The 19,903-nt window shown below is 37.7% G+C and overlaps 1 protein-coding gene across 5 annotated transcripts in view; it reads left to right on the top strand.

The window, feature by feature from the left end:
• The window catches only part of PKIB (cAMP-dependent protein kinase inhibitor beta), a 110,125-nt gene that overhangs the window by 48,779 nt on the left and 41,443 nt on the right, over window positions 1–19,903 (top strand). For 3 of the 5 annotated variants that reach the window (XM_061131606.1, XM_061131608.1, XM_061131609.1), the window contains one exon: window positions 19,640–19,709. The exons of the other annotated variants lie outside the window; for them this stretch is intronic. The gene's annotated coding sequence lies outside the window, so the exon portion shown is untranslated. The remainder of the gene's footprint in view (window positions 1–19,639; window positions 19,710–19,903) is intronic. 5 annotated transcript variants of the gene reach the window in all.

The following is a 19,903-nucleotide window of genomic DNA, read 5'->3' as shown; positions in this document are numbered from 1 at the left end:
GTGTGATACAGCATGAAAAATGCAAAGCTGTAGGCACTAATGTTACTGAAGGCAAGTGAGTTTGTATTCAGTGAGACGGAGGAGTGAAAATGAATTCTGGTAACCATTAATGGGTTTGTTATTTAGGAAGTATTCTGGGTTCTCTGTTGAGAAGAATCCCAGTGATATGGGCTTCCCTTGTGGCTCAGCAAGCAAAGCATCTGCCTGCAGTGTGGGAGACCTGGGTTTGATCCCTGGGTTGGGAAGATCCCCAGGAGAAGGGAACCCACTCCGGTATTCTGACCTGGAGAATTCCATGGAATGTATAGTCCGTGGGGTTGCAAACAGTCGGGCACGACTGAGTGACTTTCACTTTCACTTTCCAGTGATATGTGCCCCTTCTGTCTTTATTGCTTTGATGTAGTGTTGAAGTCACCGTGGTAAGGCATGTAGAGAAGAGGCTGCTTTGGCAGAGTGTTCAAGGATGGGTTCCTTCTAGTTTGCCAAAGCTCCAGGAAAATCTTTATCTCCAGACAATGAGAAGTACCAGTAGTCATTGGATAGTGTGTTTGGGCAATAGATAGCTTGTGGCTTGGGCAATCTCTAGCAGCCTCAGTTTCCTCATCAATGAAATGAGGATAATCATATCTGTTTTGAGAGTGTTAGGAGGATTCTGATAATAATATGGATTAGTTGCTAGCACATTTCAGTTTCTCAGAAGAAGATATTTTTATTATGTGTTTATGCCTTAGTTAGGGTCCCACCAAAAGCAGGACTTGAGACAAACTTCTTGGGGAAGACCATAACTATACCTTTTTTTCTTTGGTTTATTACTCAAAAAGGGCCATGATAAAAACAAGCATAATAATTGGAAATAATTTAGGGGGAACCAAAATAACACATTCTGTGTGCTTATCTGTGAACTGGGGATAGTAGTGTCTTATTTATGAGACTGTTGTAAAGATAAATGAATTTTAACATATGTGAAGGCTTAAAACCATGTGTGGTACACAGGAATGGCTCAGAATTATTATTATTTTATCTCTGCTAGTATTATTCTTATTATAGAAAGGGATTTAAGCACAAGGCTGTGCAGTGAGGGAGAACTGGGTTTTAAATCCTTAAACTTTCTAAATTTGCAGCTTTAACCTTGGGTATTTACTTAGCCTTTCTGAACTTAGTCTTATCTCTAAAATGGAGATGACAGTGGTTCCTCTCGAATAAGACTGAGAATGAAAACCAACAAAACAGAGAGTCTAGCATAGTTCCTGGCACATTTGAATCCTTTAGTAATGTTAGATTTTATATTAACAGTGACAGCTGTCCATTTATGTAGCATTCATATGACAAATTTTTATTAAACACCGACTTACTATTTGACTATCAGGCTTTCGTCTAGACACTGGGGAAATAGTATGAAATACAGCAGAATTATAGCCTAATAGAATAAATATTTTATAATATTAAACAGTAGGCTTGAATTACTTAATATTTTTAATAAAAGCAATTTTTTTTCATAAGGAACAAAAACTAACTTTACCAAATAGAAATCATATGGACTTTTTAAGTGAATAAAGATGTTTTTTATTTTCATGTAATTTATGTGAAAATGAATGTTTCTTAATACTTAAAAATAATTTGTTTGCTTATCAAGTTTGGAATTTTATTTGCTTCTTATTGGATTAGTTTCCTAGCACTTCTTATTGAAATTTTATTTACTCTTAATTTACATAACAAAATTAATGAGGCATTATATACGTACATAAAATGTACTTGAGTGAATGTAAAATTTTCTAGAGAGTTAGTACATATTTTCAAAAATTGTTGGCCTCAGGGATATTCATCCCCTACCATGCTTTTTCTCCAGAGGTCATGCAAAATTTAATTATGCTTTTAAAAATGTTATGAATGATGAGTCTATCGAGAAGTCAAACTAGGTGTGACCATTTTGCTGTTACATGATGTATTTATATATACTGGACTTATTTAATTGTCACACAATCACTGAATAAGTTTTAGCTTGATAAAGGAGAATATATTATTTTGACATCCTTAAAACTCATGGCATGAATCTCACTGTTTGAAAGGAGACATTCTTAACTAGAATTTAAAAGTCTAATTTGATAAACCTCAGTCTCAAGCTTATTAGGTGTAAAGTTGTCTATGTGAATAACATTGATTTAATGAAGTAGTAAGGGGAAATTTGTAAATGCAAAAGTGAAGTAATTTGAAAATCTATTAGCTGAGAGACTTGTGCTTATGCTGTCTTTAGAGGACACAAAGAAAAAAAAGCAAAACATGAGAACTTTTTATATAAAGAGACACACAGAATGACAGTCAACAATAGAAAGATCTGCACGAAAGAAAATAAAAAGTGAAAACACTTATCCTGAGCTGCATGATGTTAAAATGTCCTGAAAGAGCATGAAAATTAATTATCTTCTTTAGTTTGCCTTTGCAAATGAGTTGGAAATGTCAGAATCATTTGCAGGTGTTTTCTGAACACAGCAGAACTTAGAGGATTCTGACATGCCTAAGAGAGCCCATGATAAACACGGTGTGTTTATCAGACTTGTATGTGTTTTCATCGCTGCTGACACCATAGTCAAGGGCAAAGAAGCCCATGTTGCATTATGCATTGAGAGTCAATATGACGTAAAAGGACTCTGGGGAAGATTCAGAAGACCTGGGTCCTAATTCTTTCTCTGTTCTCCATCCAGACAACTCATTCAGGGCCTCAGTGTATAGGACCTCAGTTCTGAAATTAGAGGACTGAGGTTAATGAGTTAAATATATTCTTCTCTAAGGCGTCTGCCAATTTAGCTTTCTGTAGCTCTGTATTCTGCTGTAGTCTTAGAAACTAACCTATAGCATCCTTCTTGCATCCTCCTTGCTTAGACTTCATGGCCAAGAGAGCTTGCTTTATGTTTACAGTGGTAATCACTGGAAAGCATCAATGGCCTGAACATCTTGGAATTAAATAAGCACATGATTACTTACACTAAAAAGTTCCTCTTCCATTAGGCAGATATTCTTGGTCAAAATAAGATGAGGCAACCCCCCATGCTGTTTTATAGACCTAAGAATGATTGTATGTGTTAGTTAATAAGTGACAAAAGAGAGCATGCTTTCATGTGAAAATTTGTGACTTCTTCAAGAAAAGAGATCTGGAACTGAGTTATAAATAAAAGGGAAAATCTCAGTGATTGACATATTTTGGCATTCAATATTATTGCCATTCATGTATATATGAAACATTAATATTTTCAGATTGAATATTCATACTTAGACATCTCTTACTATTTTAGAAGAATGATCAAAAGATAGAACATATACAAAATATGGAAAATGTAACAAAGTGGCCTCCTAATCCTACATTCTGTGTTTAGAAAAGAAAACAAGCTCAAGTTGGGATCTATTATCAATGTGTTTTTCAAAATGCTGTTATGGGTAGATGGCTCTATAGATAATCATGGTTGGCATATTGTATGTTAGTCCTCTTTCACATATTCACACTGAACATTAACATCCTCTGAGAATATTTTGTAGTAGATTTACTTTAAAAAATCTTTATTGACATATAATTCACATACCGTAAAAGTCTTCCATTTAAGGAATACATCACAATGGTTTTTTAAAAATATAAATTTATTTATTTTAATTGGAGGCCAATTACTTTTATCTTTTGCCATACATTGACATGAATCCACCAAGGGTGTACATGTGTTCCCCATCCTGAATCCCCCTCCCACCTCCCCCCCATCCCATCCTGCTGGGTCATCCCAGTGCACCAACCCCGAGCACCCTGTCTCAAGCATCGAACCTAGACTGGCGATCTGTTTCACATATGATAATTTACATGTTTCAATGCCATTCTCCCAAATCATCCCACCCTCGCCCTCTCCCACAGAGTCCAAAAGACTGTTCCATATATCTGTGTCTCTTTTGCTGTCTCGTATACAGGGTTATCGTTACCATCTTTCTAAATTCCATATATATGTGTTAGTATACTGTATTGGTTTTCTTTCTGGCTTACTTCACTCTGTATAATAGGCTCCAGTTTCATCCACCTCATTAGGACTGATTCAAATGTATTCTTTTTAATGGCTGAGTAATATTACAGTGGTTTCTGGTATATTCATTCACCATTATCATGGTCACCTTTAGATCATTTTCATCACTGCAAGAGAAACCCTTAAACCATTAGCTGTGACTCCCCAGTTGCCCCCAAACCACCCCCAGCTCTTGGAAACCACAAATCTACTTAGTCTCTATAAGTTTGTGTGTATTGGATATTCTATATAAGCAGAACCATACATGTGTTGTCTTTCACTCAGTATAATGTTACTGAGTTCATCATGTTGTAGCATGTATCAGAACTCCATTCCTTTTTACTGCCAAATGATACTGTGTTGAAAGGATACGCTACATACACTCATCAGTTGATGAACATTCCTTTTGTTTCCTCTTTTGGGCTATTATGAAGGACGTTGCTATGAAGCAGTGTTAAAATGTTATTTCTGTAAAAGTTTTTGTGTAGATACGTGCTTTCATTATTCAGTGGTATATACCTATGAGTAAAATAGCTGGTCATGTAGTAACTCTGTTTAGTAATTTGTAGGATTGCCAACTTTTTTTCCCAATGAAGCTGCACCGTTTTATATTCTGTATTTATATTTATATTCTGAAGGAGGCTTTCAGCTTCTCCGCATCCTAGTCAGCACTTGTCATTGTCCATCTTTTTTATTATAGCCATCTTGGTGAGTGTGAGGTGGTATTTCAGGGTGGTTTTAATTTGCATCTTCTAGCAGCTAATGATGTTAGGGATCTTTTCATGTCCTTATTGGCCGTTTGCATACCTTCTTTGGAGAAATGTCTTTTAATATCCATTGCCCATTTTCTAAATTGGGTTATCTTTTATTGATTTAGTTGTAATAATTCCTATATACTTTAGATATAAGTCACTTATCAGACGTGATTGGCAAATAGTTTCTCCACTTCTGTGCGTAACTTTGTCACTTTCTGATGGTGTCTTTTAATGCACAAAATTTTAAACTTTGGTGAAATTTAATTTATATACAGTAGTGGTGGTTTATTCACTAAGTTGTGTCCGACTCTTGGCACCCATGAACTGTAGCCCACCAGGCTCCTCTGTACATGGGATTTCCCAGGCAAGAATACTAGAGTTGGGTTGCCATTTCCTTCTCCAGGGGATCTTCCAGATCCAGGGATAGAATCTGGGTCTCTTTCATTGCAGGCAAATTCTGTACCAACTGAGCCACCAGGGAAGCCCTAATTTATATATATATATATATTTATTTTTAATTGAAGGATAATTGCTTTGCAATGTTGTGTTCATTTTGTCACTGGTGCGTTTGGTGTCTGTTGCCTGAACCAAGGTCATGAAGCCTTACTATTATTTTTCTTCTAAATATTTTATAGTTTTAGCTCTTACATTCAGATTTATGACCATTTTAAGTTAATCCAGGGCTTCCCTTGTGGCTTAGCTAGTAAAGATTCTGCCTGCAATGCGGGAGACCTGGGTTTGATTCCTGGGTTGAGAAGATCCCCTGGAGATGGGAAAGGCTACCCACTCCAGTATTCTGGCCTAGAGAATTCCATGGACGGTCCATGAGGTTGCAGAGTCGACACAACTGAGCGACTTTCATTAAGTTAATCCGTGTGTGGTATGAGGTATGGATCCAACTTCATTCTTTTGTATCTCGTTGTCCCGGCACTATTTGTTGAAAAGAAATTTGATTCCCCCATTGAATTGTCTTAGGTTCAAAATTTTAACAGTTTGGAAGAGGTTTTGAAAATATCAATTTCTGTATTTTTGATATTTATTTTAGTTTGACAAGAAGAGACTTAGGGTTTGATGGCTGGCATTTTAGCTACCTGAAATTCCACACATGGAAGTAAAACATAGTGAAACAAAAAAATAGAATGATGTCATAAGAGGGTTATGAGCATGGTTTGTAAATTACAAGAAACTATTTTGCTATATTAAAGTACTATATAAAAAATCATCCTAATAATATTTGATACTCTGAATAAGGACCATCAAAAAGTGCAAGAGGCTGAAAGATGTATAAAGATACTGCCATGTCCAGTATCTTCTATTTACCAAACATTTTAGAAAGATTCTTACCAACAATATTTACAAAGGATTTACTCTTTCTGTCCAGTTGTAGAAAGAGAGGCTATGGCATTATGGGTACTGTTTAGAGTTGAGCCATTTTGCAGCTGGCTTTGTTTCTTTCTGGTATAAAAACAGAAAGCAGAGGCCTGGAGGGAATATCTCTTCCATAAGTGAAATGGCAACTTTAGCTAAGCCTGAGATTAGTAATAAGAATGTGTGTGCTCAGTTGTATCCAACTGTTTGCGACCCCATGGCCTGCCAATTTCCAGGCAAGAATACTGAAGTGGGTTGCCATTTCCTCCTCTAGGGGATCTTCCCAACCCAGGGATTGAACCTGTGTCTCTTGCTCCTCCTGCATTGGCAGGTGGATCCTTTACCTCTTCACCTGGGAAGCCCTTGGTAATAAGAATAGTTGCTGATAATTACCGAATGGTTTCTTTGTAAAGTTGGTAACATTATTAGTCTCATATACTAATGATTGAATTGAAGTTTAGAGATGGTATATAGCTTGCCTACAGACACATAACTAGTTAGTAGTGGAGGTAGCATAACTCAAGGCTGTCTGAGTCTAGCTTGCTATGTTTTACTACCTTCCAAGATAAAAACTAAGATCTTGGAATCTGGTCCCATCACTTCATGGAAAATAGATGGAAAAGTGGAAACAGTGATAGATTTTATTTTCTTGGGCTCCAAAATCACTGCAGATGGTGACTGCCACCATGAAATTAAAAGACGCTTGCTTCTTGGAAGAAAAACTGTGACAAACCCAGACAGCATATTAAAAAGCAGAGACATCACTTTGCTGAGAAAGGTCTGTATAGTCAAAGCTGTAGTTTTTCCAGTAGTCATGTACGGATGTGAGAGTTGGACCATGAGGAAAGCTCAGGGCTGAAGAATTGATGCTTTTGAATTGTGGTACTGAAGAAGATTCTTGAGAGTCCCTTGGACAACAGGGAGAATCAAACCAGTCAATCCTAAAGGAAATCAGTCCTGAATATTCATTGGAGGGACTGATGCTTAAGCTGAAGCTCCAATACCTGAGGCAAAGAGCTGATTCATTGGAAAAGACCCTGATGCTGGGAAGGATTGAGGGCTAGAGAAGAAGGGCAGGACAGAGGATGAGATGGTTGGATAGCATCATCCACTCAATGGACATGAATTTGGGCAAACGCTGGGAGATTGTGAAGGGCAGGAATGCCTGGTGTGCTTCAGTCCATGGGGTCACAGAGTCAGACACAACTGAACAAGAAGCTAAAAGCTTAAGCAAGATTATGAAGGTTCAGTTTAACGGCTCAATCTCTTAAGCATATTTCTTGTTTTCCTTATTTTGATTATAAACATTTCTTATGCACTTCTTTTGATTTGCAAACATTATGGAAACAGGTTCTGTAATGATTCTGATGCATCTGTTTGTTCTTTTGCATGTGTTGGAACTTCTAGGCATGAGTAAAGATGGTGAGAGCTTTATATCTGTTAGTACCAAAAGGTCATGAGATACCAGGAAGCACAAGCCATGCAAGCTGTTATGGGATATTTGGTTCATCTCAAGCCAATTTTATGTTTTTTAATCTGTTAGTCTGATCCTGATGTTGTTTATGATGTTGTCTATCTACGAATTTAGGGATGCTATAATTTGAGAAAAGTCTGAGTAAATGTGGCTTGAAAAAAATGTTTAAGTCACTATTGTTTCCTAAGTCAACACACTTTATACCATGCCCTCTAGGAGCTGCTGATACTCTTTCACTCTCCCCAGATGGATGCCCTAAAAGGGCTGCAGTAACATGATACAACAAACTGGTAATTTGTTATTTCACAGTGTTGTCAGGACTGTGCTCCCTCCAAAGCCTCTAGGGGAAGATCTTTCCTGATCTCTTCCAGCCTCGGGCAGACCCAGGAAAGATCTTCCCCGAGAGGCTTTGGAGGGAGCACAGTCCTGACAACCTGGCTCGTAGATATATTACTCCAGTCTCTGCCTCCATCTTCATATGACATTCCTCCTATGTCTCTGTGTCTTCACATTTTCCCCCCTTTAAAAAAATTTTTTTAACTGAAGTGTAGTTGATTTACACTATTGTGTAAGTTTCAGGTGTATAGCATAGCAATTCAGATATATATGTGTGTGTGTGTTTCAGATTCTTTTCCCATATAGGTTATTACAGAGTATTGAGTAGAATTCTCAGTGCTATACAATAGGTCCTTTTTGGTTATCTGTTTTATACATGTTAGCTGCTCAGTCGTGTCTGACCCTTTGTGATCCCATGGACTATAGCCCGCCAGGCACCTCTATCCATGGAATTCTCCAGGCAAGAATACTGGAGTGGGTAGCCATTCCCTTTTCCAGGGGATCTTCCTGATCCAGGGATCGAACCCAGGTCTCCTGCATTGCAGGCAGATTCTTTACCATCTGAGCCACCAGGGAAGCCCATTTTATACATAGAAGTGTGTATATGTTAATCCTAGCCTCCTAATTTATCCCTGTCTTGCCACCTCCCTTTTCCTTCCTTCTTTTTCTAAGGTCACCGGTTGTACTGGATTAAGGGTCTGCCCTACAACAGTATGACTTCATCTTAACTTGGTTACATCTACAAATAAGATCACAGTCTAAGGTACTGGAGTTTGAACTTCAACATTTCCTTTGGGGAGGAGGGGTCATCGCTCAAGCCATAACCCCAAATCTGGTACTTATGATCCTGCTGAAATGTGACTGACTGAGGTCAGTCCCTCAGAGAAATGCAGAGGTGGGTAGAATCGTACTACTGAAAATAAACTAGTCTCTTAGCATTTAGAATGACTGCTCTTTTCATCAGCTCCTTCATGAGATGGTTGTATTTTCATGATGATATGGATTTTCTCATTTTTGAAGGTTCACAGGATGATGTTATTTCAACTAGTGCAGCATGATATAACAACAGGAACACTGCAATGCGATGCAAATATCAACAACCACACAGTCAGTAGGCTGAGCAGATAATGTGCCTGAACTAGCTGTGACAATCAGCAAATGATTGATGTGTGAAGCACAGCTTTTAGCAGCAGCTGCTTCCCTGAGAATTGTGAATCACCATTTTAGTGAATCACCATTGCAGCTGCCTTCTTCCTCTGAGCCAGATAAATCCTGACATGAACAAGGTGCTGAGAGAGGAAGTGTAAATTCGGTTAGTAGTAAATGTCACTGGCCTCCGTATGAGACATGTAGTCATTCTCAAATCCGAGAAGGGGAAGGAAGGAGATAACTTTGACATTAAATATATATTCGTTGAGTTTTGTCTCTTTTTTTTTTGTTCTGTCCATAATCTTGCCTTGAATGTGATGTCTTAAAGTGAAGCATATTTAAATAAGTTAATTCATCCATCTTTACATATTTAATGTAAAGAATTTAGTATGTCTACTAAGCAACACTCTAGGGAAAAGTACATCTTTGTAGAAAAGTGGATTAAGACTTTCCTTTATTCTACTTTTGTACTTCAATGATGTTAACGTTTTAAAATTCAAGTGAGGGTTGGGCTCCAGTCATGAAGTGCAGTCTGTACAGTTTAATGCAGTGGCCTGCTCTAAATGGCTTTCCATTTCTAGACAGATTATGAATTAGAAAAGTGATGGGTTTTTTTTAGTTGACCTATATACCTGGATTTAAAAAAGAATCCTCAAAATGGTGATAACAACAACAATGACAGAGAGAAACAAGGCTAGGCTGCCTCTCTTAGTAAAGGTAAATGGGAAAACCAGAAATGAGCATTTCAGCCTAAGCCTCTTTATTGATGAACTGAGTTTGAAGTCTTGGCTGGTTTGCTTTTCGGAGATAATTCTTAGAGATAGTTTCCAAGAATAACTCTTGCAAAGACCTGTTAAGAATGAATTTATCTCAAAATGCCACTTCAGATTTTTTCTTCATGCTAAAATCTAAAACTAATAATCAGTGTTTTATTTAGGTAAAAGCACCTAAATCTGAAGCTTATTAAATAGTTAACAAAGATATGTGCCTCAGAATAAGATTTCTCTAATACATCTTTTTCTACCTGTGTTTCTCCTAGATGGTAGGAAGAAGAAATAGCCATGATTGAGAATATTAGGGCAAAGTAGATTAAAGAGGGAAACCTTTGACCCAGGAAATAATGGGATCAAAACCGCACAGGAAATCATACAGAGTTAGTTTTGGAAGGAAATGGAGGTCAGGAGGAAGGGATTAAAAAGTTGGCTATAAATCAGTTTTATTAATGAAAAAAATACCCACGTGTGTTTGAAATTTTCACAGCTCTTTTTTGGTTCTGTGTTGGTAATTGACAGTTGGGTTTCAGATGAAGCTGAGTTTATACTCCTTTGCCCCCAATAACGTAATGATTTGTGGTCTTGTACTGCTCGCTAACCTTCTGAAGTGCACGTTCTCCTTGGCTGCAGAGAACATCCTAATAATGATGACTATTGTTTATTAAGGTATTTACACTAAGACATCATCTCACTTAATCTTCAGAACACTCTGTGAGCAAAAGTTCTATTTTTACATTTGTTGCTGTTATCATACGTTGTTTGTCAGTCTCCCAGACTGACCTCACAGACGGCAGCACGCCAGGCCTCTCTCTCTGCCCCCATCTCCCAAAGTTTGCTGAAGTTCATGTCCGTTGAATCAGGGATGCCATCCACCCATCTCATCCTCTGACTCTCTCTTCTGCTTCTGTCTTCAGTCTTTCCCAGCATCATGGACTTTTCCAGTGAGTCAGCTATTTGCTTCAGATGACCAAAATACTAGAGTTTCAGCTTCAGCATCAGTCCTTTTAATGAATATTCAGGGTTGATTTCACTTTAGATTGACTGGTTTTGATCTCCTTGCTGTCCAAGGGACTCTCAAGAGTCTTCAACACCACAGTTCAAAAATATCAATTCTTCAGCTCAGCCTTCTTTATGGTCCACCTCTCACATCCATACAGGACCACTGAGAAGACTCTAGCCTTGACTATATGAACCTTTGTCAGCAGAGTAATGTTTCTGCTTTTCAACACACTGTCTAGGTTTGTCATAGCTTTCCTGGCAAGAAGCAAACATCTTCTGATTCATAACTGCAGTCACCCACTGCAGCGATTTTAGAGCCCAGGAAGAGGAAATCTGTCACTACTTCCACTTTTTTCCCTTCTATTTGCCATGAAGTAAGGGCACTCGATACCATGATCTTAGTTTTTTTAATATTTAGTTTTAAGTTAGCTCTTTCACTCTCCTTCACCCTCATCAAGAGGCTGTTTAGCTCCTGTTCACTTTCTGCCATTAGAGTGGCATCATCCACATATCGGAGGCTGTTGATGTTTCTCCCGCCTGTCTTGATTCCAGCTTGTAACTCATCCAACCCGGCATTTCTCATGATGTGCTCAGTGTATAGGTTAAATAAACACAGTAACAGCAGACAGTCCTGTCGTTCTCCTTTCTCAATCTTGAACCAGTTGGTTGTTCCAGACAGTGTTCTGACTGTTGCTTCTTGACCTGCAAACAGGTTTCTCAGGAGACAGGTCAGGTGATGTGGTATTCCCATCTCTTTAAGAGCTTTCCACAGTATTTATTATGATCCACACAGTCAAAGGCTTTGGTGTATTCAATGAAACAGAGGTAGATGATTTTTTGGAATTCCCTAGCTTTCTCTATGATCCAGTAAATGTAGGCAATTTGATCTCTGGTTCCTCTTTCTTTTCTAAATCCATCTTGGACATCTGGAAGTCCTTGGTTCACATAATGCTGAAGCCTAGCGTGCAAGATTTTAAGTTTGACCTTACTAGCGTGGGAGATGAGTGCAGTTGTCTGATGGTTAGCACATCCTTTCATACTACTCTCCTTGGGAATTGGGGTGAGGATTGACCTTTTCCAGTCCTGTGGCCACTACTGGGTTTTGCAGATTTGCTGACATATTTAATGCAACACCTTGATGGCATCATCCTTTAGGGTTTTGAATAGTTCTACTGGAATTCCGTCGCATCCACTTGCTTTATTAACAGCTTTATTATCTTCCTCCATGGAAGAATGGAGGAAAACTACTAATGGCCCCAGAAAGAATTTTCACATTATACATAAGAAGAGTTGTACTAAAGTGGCCCAGTTATGGTTATGTTCCAGAGCCAGGCTGGCTCCAAAGCTCATGTGCTTAGCATTATACTGTTGTTAGTGTTAGAATCTCTCCCAGCCTTAGCCTGCTGTGACCACACTTTTATGATCATCTGAATTTCTTTGCCTGGTGTTCTCACCACTGACACTGCCAGACTTGAAGGTTAACATTTTAAAACCCATAAAGCTCCCACAGGTTATCTGTGCAGATATGGCAACTAAAGTCCAGAGGGTTTACTATGTTGCAGGAGATCATTGTGTCCATTTCCTAAGAGCATCTTGCCTCACCCTCAAAGGGCACCAAATCTATTTGAAGAACAGCTTTTTAAAGTTGGGGCTCTATTGTGGTTTTGTTGTACGACTCCTCCATCTTTCGCCTCTCTTGGTCTAGGAGTCTGTCACTTTGTGATAGATTTGCAAGATGACATAACCTTGAATACTAGTCCCGAACTGCCTTCAAGGACATTGCTGTGCTTTTTGTAAAAGCAGATCAGGTTCCTTTGAGCAAGTTACTGATTGTATCAAGGTGGGGATGGAGCATCTGGTGTTAAAATATAATGCTAAGAGGATGACTCATAAAAACCACTTTGAAAAAAATAGATTTGCATATCCATAATGATCTCTCTCCTACGTATTTACTCTTTTCTCCTCCTGTAGGTTAACTTAGTCAAGCATCACTGTCATTATTGAGTCAGTCTGACTTTGTGGGTTCAAATCTTGACACTGCTTGGCACTGGCTCTATTATAACCTCAGGATCCCTCAGGAATCCAATGGTGTCAATGTTTACTTCTGGGGACTTTTATAAGGATTCATCGAGAGAATGTTTAAGACGTAACTGGAAAATCATGGATACTCAGCAATTGTTTGCTCTCTTCCCTCCCAATGAATTCGTATATTCACTTTCATATATAAGAGTTTTCATTGGCTTTCTTTTGTGAGCATAAATATTTGGATACCAGATCTAAATCTGCTGGTGTGAATATCACAGCATTGTGTTTAGTCCTTAAAATTTTAACTTTTATTATTAAGATAAAAATTATTTATTAACTGTGATGCCCAACAGTCTTTCGTTAGCCCCAGATAAACCTATTAAAATACTGTAAGTCATATGGAACACTTGTCAGGCTTATGAGCTGATATGCTGATGTTTGAAGATTTTAATATAGGCAAGAAAGTAATATAGGCTAAGAAGTTTAATATTGTTAGAAAAATTTAATAGGTACTTCCTTTATTTAAGCTTTACAAAGAAGCCCTGTAAAGCAGTGGGTAGTTTATAATAAATTTCTGTCTGGTGCTTTTATGGTTTTTGTATGACACATGGTAAGACAGTGGAGAAAAGGGGCTTTCCTGAATGATCAGAGTGGCTTTCAGATGTGTTAAGTGCCAGGAATTTTAGAACCACATGAGCCACACGTGACGTGTTGGGCAGAACAGATGTGAGTGAAGCTTGACAGTTGTTCATGTTGAATGCTGAATACCATGAAATGCAATCCTCTCTGCCGCCCCACCCCTGACACAAACACTCTTCCCTGATACCAACTCAAAATAATAAAAAAGCCATTTAAATTAATTTAATGGTGTATGGCAACCTTTGTTTGGAAATTTTGTAGCCATTTATAAGGGAAAGGTCACCTTCTAAGGGTGGGCAGATTCTTCCATCCTGATTTACTTGGAGGAATGAATAGTAGTGTCTGGTCATGCTGTACAAAAAAAGGGGTGTGGGTGGTGGAATCCTAAAATTCGAGCCAGTGTTAAGAACTTAAAAAGAAGACTGATTATGAAACTCAAATATAAGGCTGGAAATAACAAGGACCAAAACTATGCCTAAAACACTGTGAAGACCATGGATAATACAATCTCTATGTGAAGAAGGAAAGATTACTAACAGACATCTATCTCTTCAAAGGAGAGGAGGGGAATATAAGTTTCTCATATAAAGTGAATTAATATGATTGGTTGAAATGAAAATGTGGTAGTAAAGAATCCTGGAGTTTTCCCTGATGACTTTTGGGTAGCTGAAATGTACATTCTGCTGGCTAAAAGTAGAGAGAAAATAATCTTAAGAAAAAACTACTATAAGGAGCTTCATGGTAGAATTAACACTAGAAATCATTGATTTGACTCCTCCCTAAAAAATACAGTTCGGTTGGATGACCGAGGCCAGGTAGGGAAGAAAGACTGTTTAGAGGGCATGGTGTGACAACACTGCCTGAATATTTGGAAAACCGGTGACCTTTCAGTAACTGAAATGCATCTGATAAGTGATGCAGATTGCATTTCCAAACTCCTGCTTCTTGTAAGTAGTAGTTGACTTGCATGTTGCCAATCTTATTTAACTTTAAGGTTTAAATGTGAAATTTAGATCCACTATATCTTTGAATGTAAGTTAATAAAAGTTGAGGAGGAGGCTTCTGTTTCATTTTATCATTTCCACGCTTAAAAACATCAGCCTCCTAGAAAGATTGAGGGCAGTAGCAAAATACTTCTCCTTCCATTTCCCTTCATTCCTTTTACTCCCTTGCTTCCTCTCTTGTGAGAATGCAGACAGGAGAGAATGATTTAAGTATCTGTTGTTTGTTCTTTGCTGTCTTGTAACTCTAGAAGTTTGAGTTGGAACTAAAGCATGATTGAGACCTGACTTGTTCAGAACTCTGATTGATGCTTTTCTCATTTTACATAACTTTAAACTGATTTAAGAAGTTTAGACCACATCAGATACCTTTTAAATTTGCTTGCCATCTTGGATTAAAGGTTAATTCTATTATTTCATATTTTCAATCATTCAGTTCAGTTCAGTTCAGTTCAGTTCAGTTCAGTCGCTCAGTCGTGTCTGACTCTTTGCGACCCCATGAATCGCAGCACGCCAGGTCTCCCTGTCCATCACCAACTCCCGTAGTTTATTCAATAATTACCCTTCTCTTATTAATTGCCGCTTACTGCTTCTCCCTCCTGCCTCTTGTGAGAACACACTATTATTCGTTGACACACACACTGATCTCTTTTAGCCTGGGATTCTCTTAGTTCTCATCTTTTCAACTCTACATATGATACAAAATTGCTGAAATTTCCGTTTTTAATTTTCTCCTTTTGCCTGAGTGCCAGGCCCGTAGTTCCAGTTACTTACTCTGCCCTCCCCTTGGCAATATTGCCAGCATCTAAACTTACTAACTCTTCTCCTCATCTGTTATTTTGTTAGTGATTCTGTGATCCAGTTCCCTAAACATAAAACCTTGCAATTGTTACAACTCATTGCCCTCCTTCATTCACTTTGGCCTGTCACCACATTCTGTGGGTTTTTCCACTTCAAAATGTTTTTTATTCATCTGAATTAGTTAAAATATTGGTTTGACAGTTATAGTAAAGTCCTGAAATAACAGTGGATTAAACATAGTGTGGTTCAGATGGTAAAGTGTCTGCCTACAATGTGAGAGACCTGGGTTCTATCCCTGGGTTGGGAAGATCCCCTGGAGAAGGAAATGGCAACCCACTCCAGTACTCTCACCTGGAAAATCCCATGGATGGAGGAGCCTGGGGTCGCAAAGAGTCGGACATGACTGAGCAACTTCACTTTCTTTAAACGTAGTGTAGGTTTAACTTCTGTCTTATTACAGCCCAGGTAGATGGTACAGACATGGTGTAACGGCTTGACATGTTAGGGATACGGGCTGCTTACACCTGTTGCTTTGTCATCCCCAGGGTAGTGTCCTTGTCCACGTGGTGAATGATGGCTCACCATACAGATACTGTTAAGTTTTCAGAAAAGGAAAAAGAGAAGGGAAGGGCCACATTCGCCTCTCTTTTAGGGTATAACCTAGAAATGCATACGTCACTTATGCTCATAGCTCATGTTTCAGTGACAAAATCCAGTTACGTGGTTGCATCTAGCAGCATGGGAGGCTTGGTAATGGGGTCCTTAGCTATGTACCCAGCTGAACGTTCTATTTTTTAGAGAAGAAGAGCAGAAGAGCTATTGGGAGCCCAACCAGAAATCTCTGCCACACCTTCCTTAATCCAGTTTTATTGTCTCCCCCTTTGGTGGACCTTTATTGCCAATGCCAAGATTACTTCTAGAGTCTTAGAGCTGGATTTACTGTTTGCTTACTATCAATTCACTTATTTTTCTATTCAAGATCCATTTTTTGTTGTTGTTGTTAAACCTCGGCTTAGTAGCCCACTGCATAAAGTCTGTTTCAAAACTCCTGATAATCTGGTCCTATTCTACCTGCTCCTGATCTGTTTTCAACTTTCATTCATTAACCCTTTGTTTATCCAGTAAACATGTGTTGATTGCCTACTCTGTGTCAGGCACATAGAGTCATTTGTTTTTCTAAGCTGGTTCATTTGAGTTCTGTGGATAGAAAACATCCTCGTGAATGTCCATGCTCTCTCATGTCACATTGATTCATCTTTTGATGTTTGTTTTCATCTTTATAATGCCTGAGAGATTAAATGCATCATCAGAAAACAGCCTTTCAGAACTGGGTCTTGCAGTTGAAGTGGTCAGCTTTTTTTAGGAAGCAGATGAAGTTCATCTTTTTTTTTTTTTGCATTTAAGAAAATTATTTTAATTCAAGTATAATTGCTTTATAACGTGTTAGTTTCTGCTGTACAATAACGTGAAATTGCTATATGTATACATATATTTCCTCCCTTCCATCCCCTCATCTGCCATTTTGAATGTTCAGGTCTTTATACATTTTAGAACTATGATTTGCCTTTAAAAACAAAACAAAAGTAGAAACTAACGCCCCTTGAAACAGCTATAACTAGATTTAGTAGCTCATTGAAATTGTAAAACAGCTCAGTTTAAGCATTGACTAAGTATTACCTCACATAGTTCTCTAGTTACTTATTTGTTCTCAAACAACTTCATCTTCAGTCCTACAGTCCTAGGTATGATAGAGGCAGACATTTATTTAACATAACCAACCAGTCATCATCTTTATATTTGTACTTCATTTTTGGGAAGAAATTGTCAAATCAGGTCCAGGGCTAGGGTGAGGTCCATGAGGCCAAACTGTGTATTAAGTGCAGTGTTAGATCTATCTGAAGTGAACAGGATCCTTCTGCTTTTATGCAGAGTTTTGCATATTGACTTGCCTGACTGCTCGAGTCATGATAACTTTCAAGTTAGACAGTATAGATTTAAAAGAAAAAAAAAAGTGTTCATTATTTTATCAAACCGTAGAAGCTAAAAGTACCTTAAGTCGTACCAGATCATACTTTAAAAATGTATGTTTGCAAATGAGGTCTGATGGGGATGTGCAGGGAAGCCAGTTCATGAAAATAAGGCAGGGGCATCTACAAGGAAGACAGTCCAGTGTCCAGGACCGATCATTCAGCTGCTTTCTCTATTTCATTGTCTTATAACAGCTACGCTTGTTCCCTCTTCAGCATGGTAGCCTTATCTCTAAAATGGCAGTGTTGTCAAATAATTTTCCAAACTACACTCGTGGAGGGAGAGTTGAGGTGAAAGAACTCAAGAGTGGGTAGAGACTGAAGCTGTTTTAGCCAGAGCCGCTCTGTTTGTATCTGTCTTACATATTGGCCACCTGCTGAAGAGTTCATTTCGGAAAGAAATATTTTAAAATAGTTTGAAAATCACTGAATTAGCTGATTTGCAAGATCTATGCTAATTCACAACCCTGTGCATGCATGCTAATATGATGAATTTCTGCTGATCCACCCTCATCTTGATCTGCTCCTCTTGCAAAGCCTGTAATAACCTTTGCTGAAACCACTGGCCTTTTTCCCTTGGGAATCTCTTAGTTGTTATATGTATATCACCAGGTTTTCCCTAGATTTAACTGCAGTTACAGGAGATAATGGAGGGAAAATTAGATCTTGTATAGTAGCAAGGTCTTCTAAATTCTGCACCCAACCTGGAAGTTCAGGAAGAACATAGTAGAACACTTAGTTATATTTACAGTATTCTTATTTGATTTAAATTTGTGTTAATGTATTTAACATACATGTCAATGATAATATAACAAATTATGTTTTTCATTAGAAGAGTGGTACTTATAATTTATAAACATGAATTTTTATAAATAGGAGATGTGTGCTCAAAACAATTTGTTGGTGATGTTAAAGGCATGCCACTGTTCTTAAAGCCTTTTCAGAAATTACTTTTCTTTTGTTGGTAGTTTTTTTTTGTTGTTGTTGTTTTTGGTAGTTTTTGATAATTGATAGTTTAAAGGATAAGTAGAGAGTCTTTCAGTCTCTTAATCTTTAGAGTATTTGTGTTTAGCATATCACCCATAAATCTGAATTTTGATGTCTGTGAAGAATCAAAAATTCATATGGATATTATTTTAAGAGTCCATTGCATGAATATATTTGAATATAGCATAAGCTGCAAAGAAATGAAAAGGGAAAAATAACTTGCTTTCTTTCTTTTAAGTAAAATAGGAAGAGATAGGTGGAAATTCATAAAATAAAAACAGAATTTAATCCTGGACAAGGTGTAAAGTTATAGAGATTTATTAAATATACATTTTAAAGACATGAATAACAGTGTTAAGTTTTACCTAACTGATTTTAAACTGGTTTCCTATTTGCAGTTTCTACTAGATCTTTGCTGACAGCCATAAACAAATGTTTGAAAAATTAGGACTACAAAAGTATTTTTCTTGATCTTGCTCTTTTGGGGTGCATATTTGCATTATAGTACATAAATTTTGAAGCTTGTAGAAGTTTTACTTTGTTACTACTTCCCATATGATCATTTGTTCGTTTATTTTTCTCTTCCTCTTCTCAGTTCCCTTTACCTCATCTGAACAAATGGGACTCATTTGAAGGAAAACAGTTTCAGATACACAGTGAGAGGAACAGAGAAAACCATATAGGAAGCTGAGTAGAGAAAGATGTCTGCTCTGGGTTTTAAAATTCTTACGCAGTGATAAGTATGTGTTCAAGCAGCTCTGAGTCTGAAAAGCACCTCACAAACCTTGACATTCAACTGATATTTATTGCATCCCTCCTACCATGTGCAACGTGAATGAATCACAGTCTGTGCCCTCAAAAGGCTTTAAGAAACTTGTGTGAGGGTGAGAAGGCAGGCACTAATCAGAAATTAACAATATAGGTGATAGGTTCAACAGTAGAGATAGACTAGAGTGTTCTAGAGCACAGAGAGGGGAACTTACGTGATGACTTTCTCAACTTGACATTAATCCCTAATTGCGCTGTTGTAGTATAATTGCATTTTGTAGCTGGCAATTCTAGGTACTAACACTTGGTGAAATGAACCCTTTTGACTTTTAATATAAAATTTTGTGGTAGAATTGGAGATTCTGCTTTTCTCAAGGGAGTCAAACAAGTCATGGTGTTTACCAGTTTTAAGTTAGAAAAGGACAAAATGATTGAAATTTGATGATCAAAATGGATTTTCACCTTACCTGGTTTTTCATAGTCTTTTTTTTTTTTTTGATTTACAGGAAAAAGGGTTTGTCAGAGTTTCTTCCTAAACCTGTCTTAGAAATAGCAGCATATTTTAATCAGAGATTTGTAAGTATTTTTTTCTTCTTTATTTAGGAAATTAGATACTGATTTTGTGGAAGAAATGGCTCCTTCAGTAAAACATTTGACAGGATATAGTGATACAATCTGAATTGGCATGCAAAATTTGAATGGGAGCAAAGGACACACAAAAGTCACCTTTCAAAAAACAAAACAAGGAAAACAAATCCTCAGTCAGAAAA

This window comes from Dama dama, chromosome 28, assembly GCF_033118175.1.
Source record: "Dama dama isolate Ldn47 chromosome 28, ASM3311817v1, whole genome shotgun sequence".
NCBI lineage: Eukaryota > Metazoa > Chordata > Mammalia > Artiodactyla > Cervidae > Dama > Dama dama.
The sequence above is the reverse complement of the archived record's forward strand: the minus strand, read 5'-3'. Positions and strand labels throughout refer to the sequence as shown.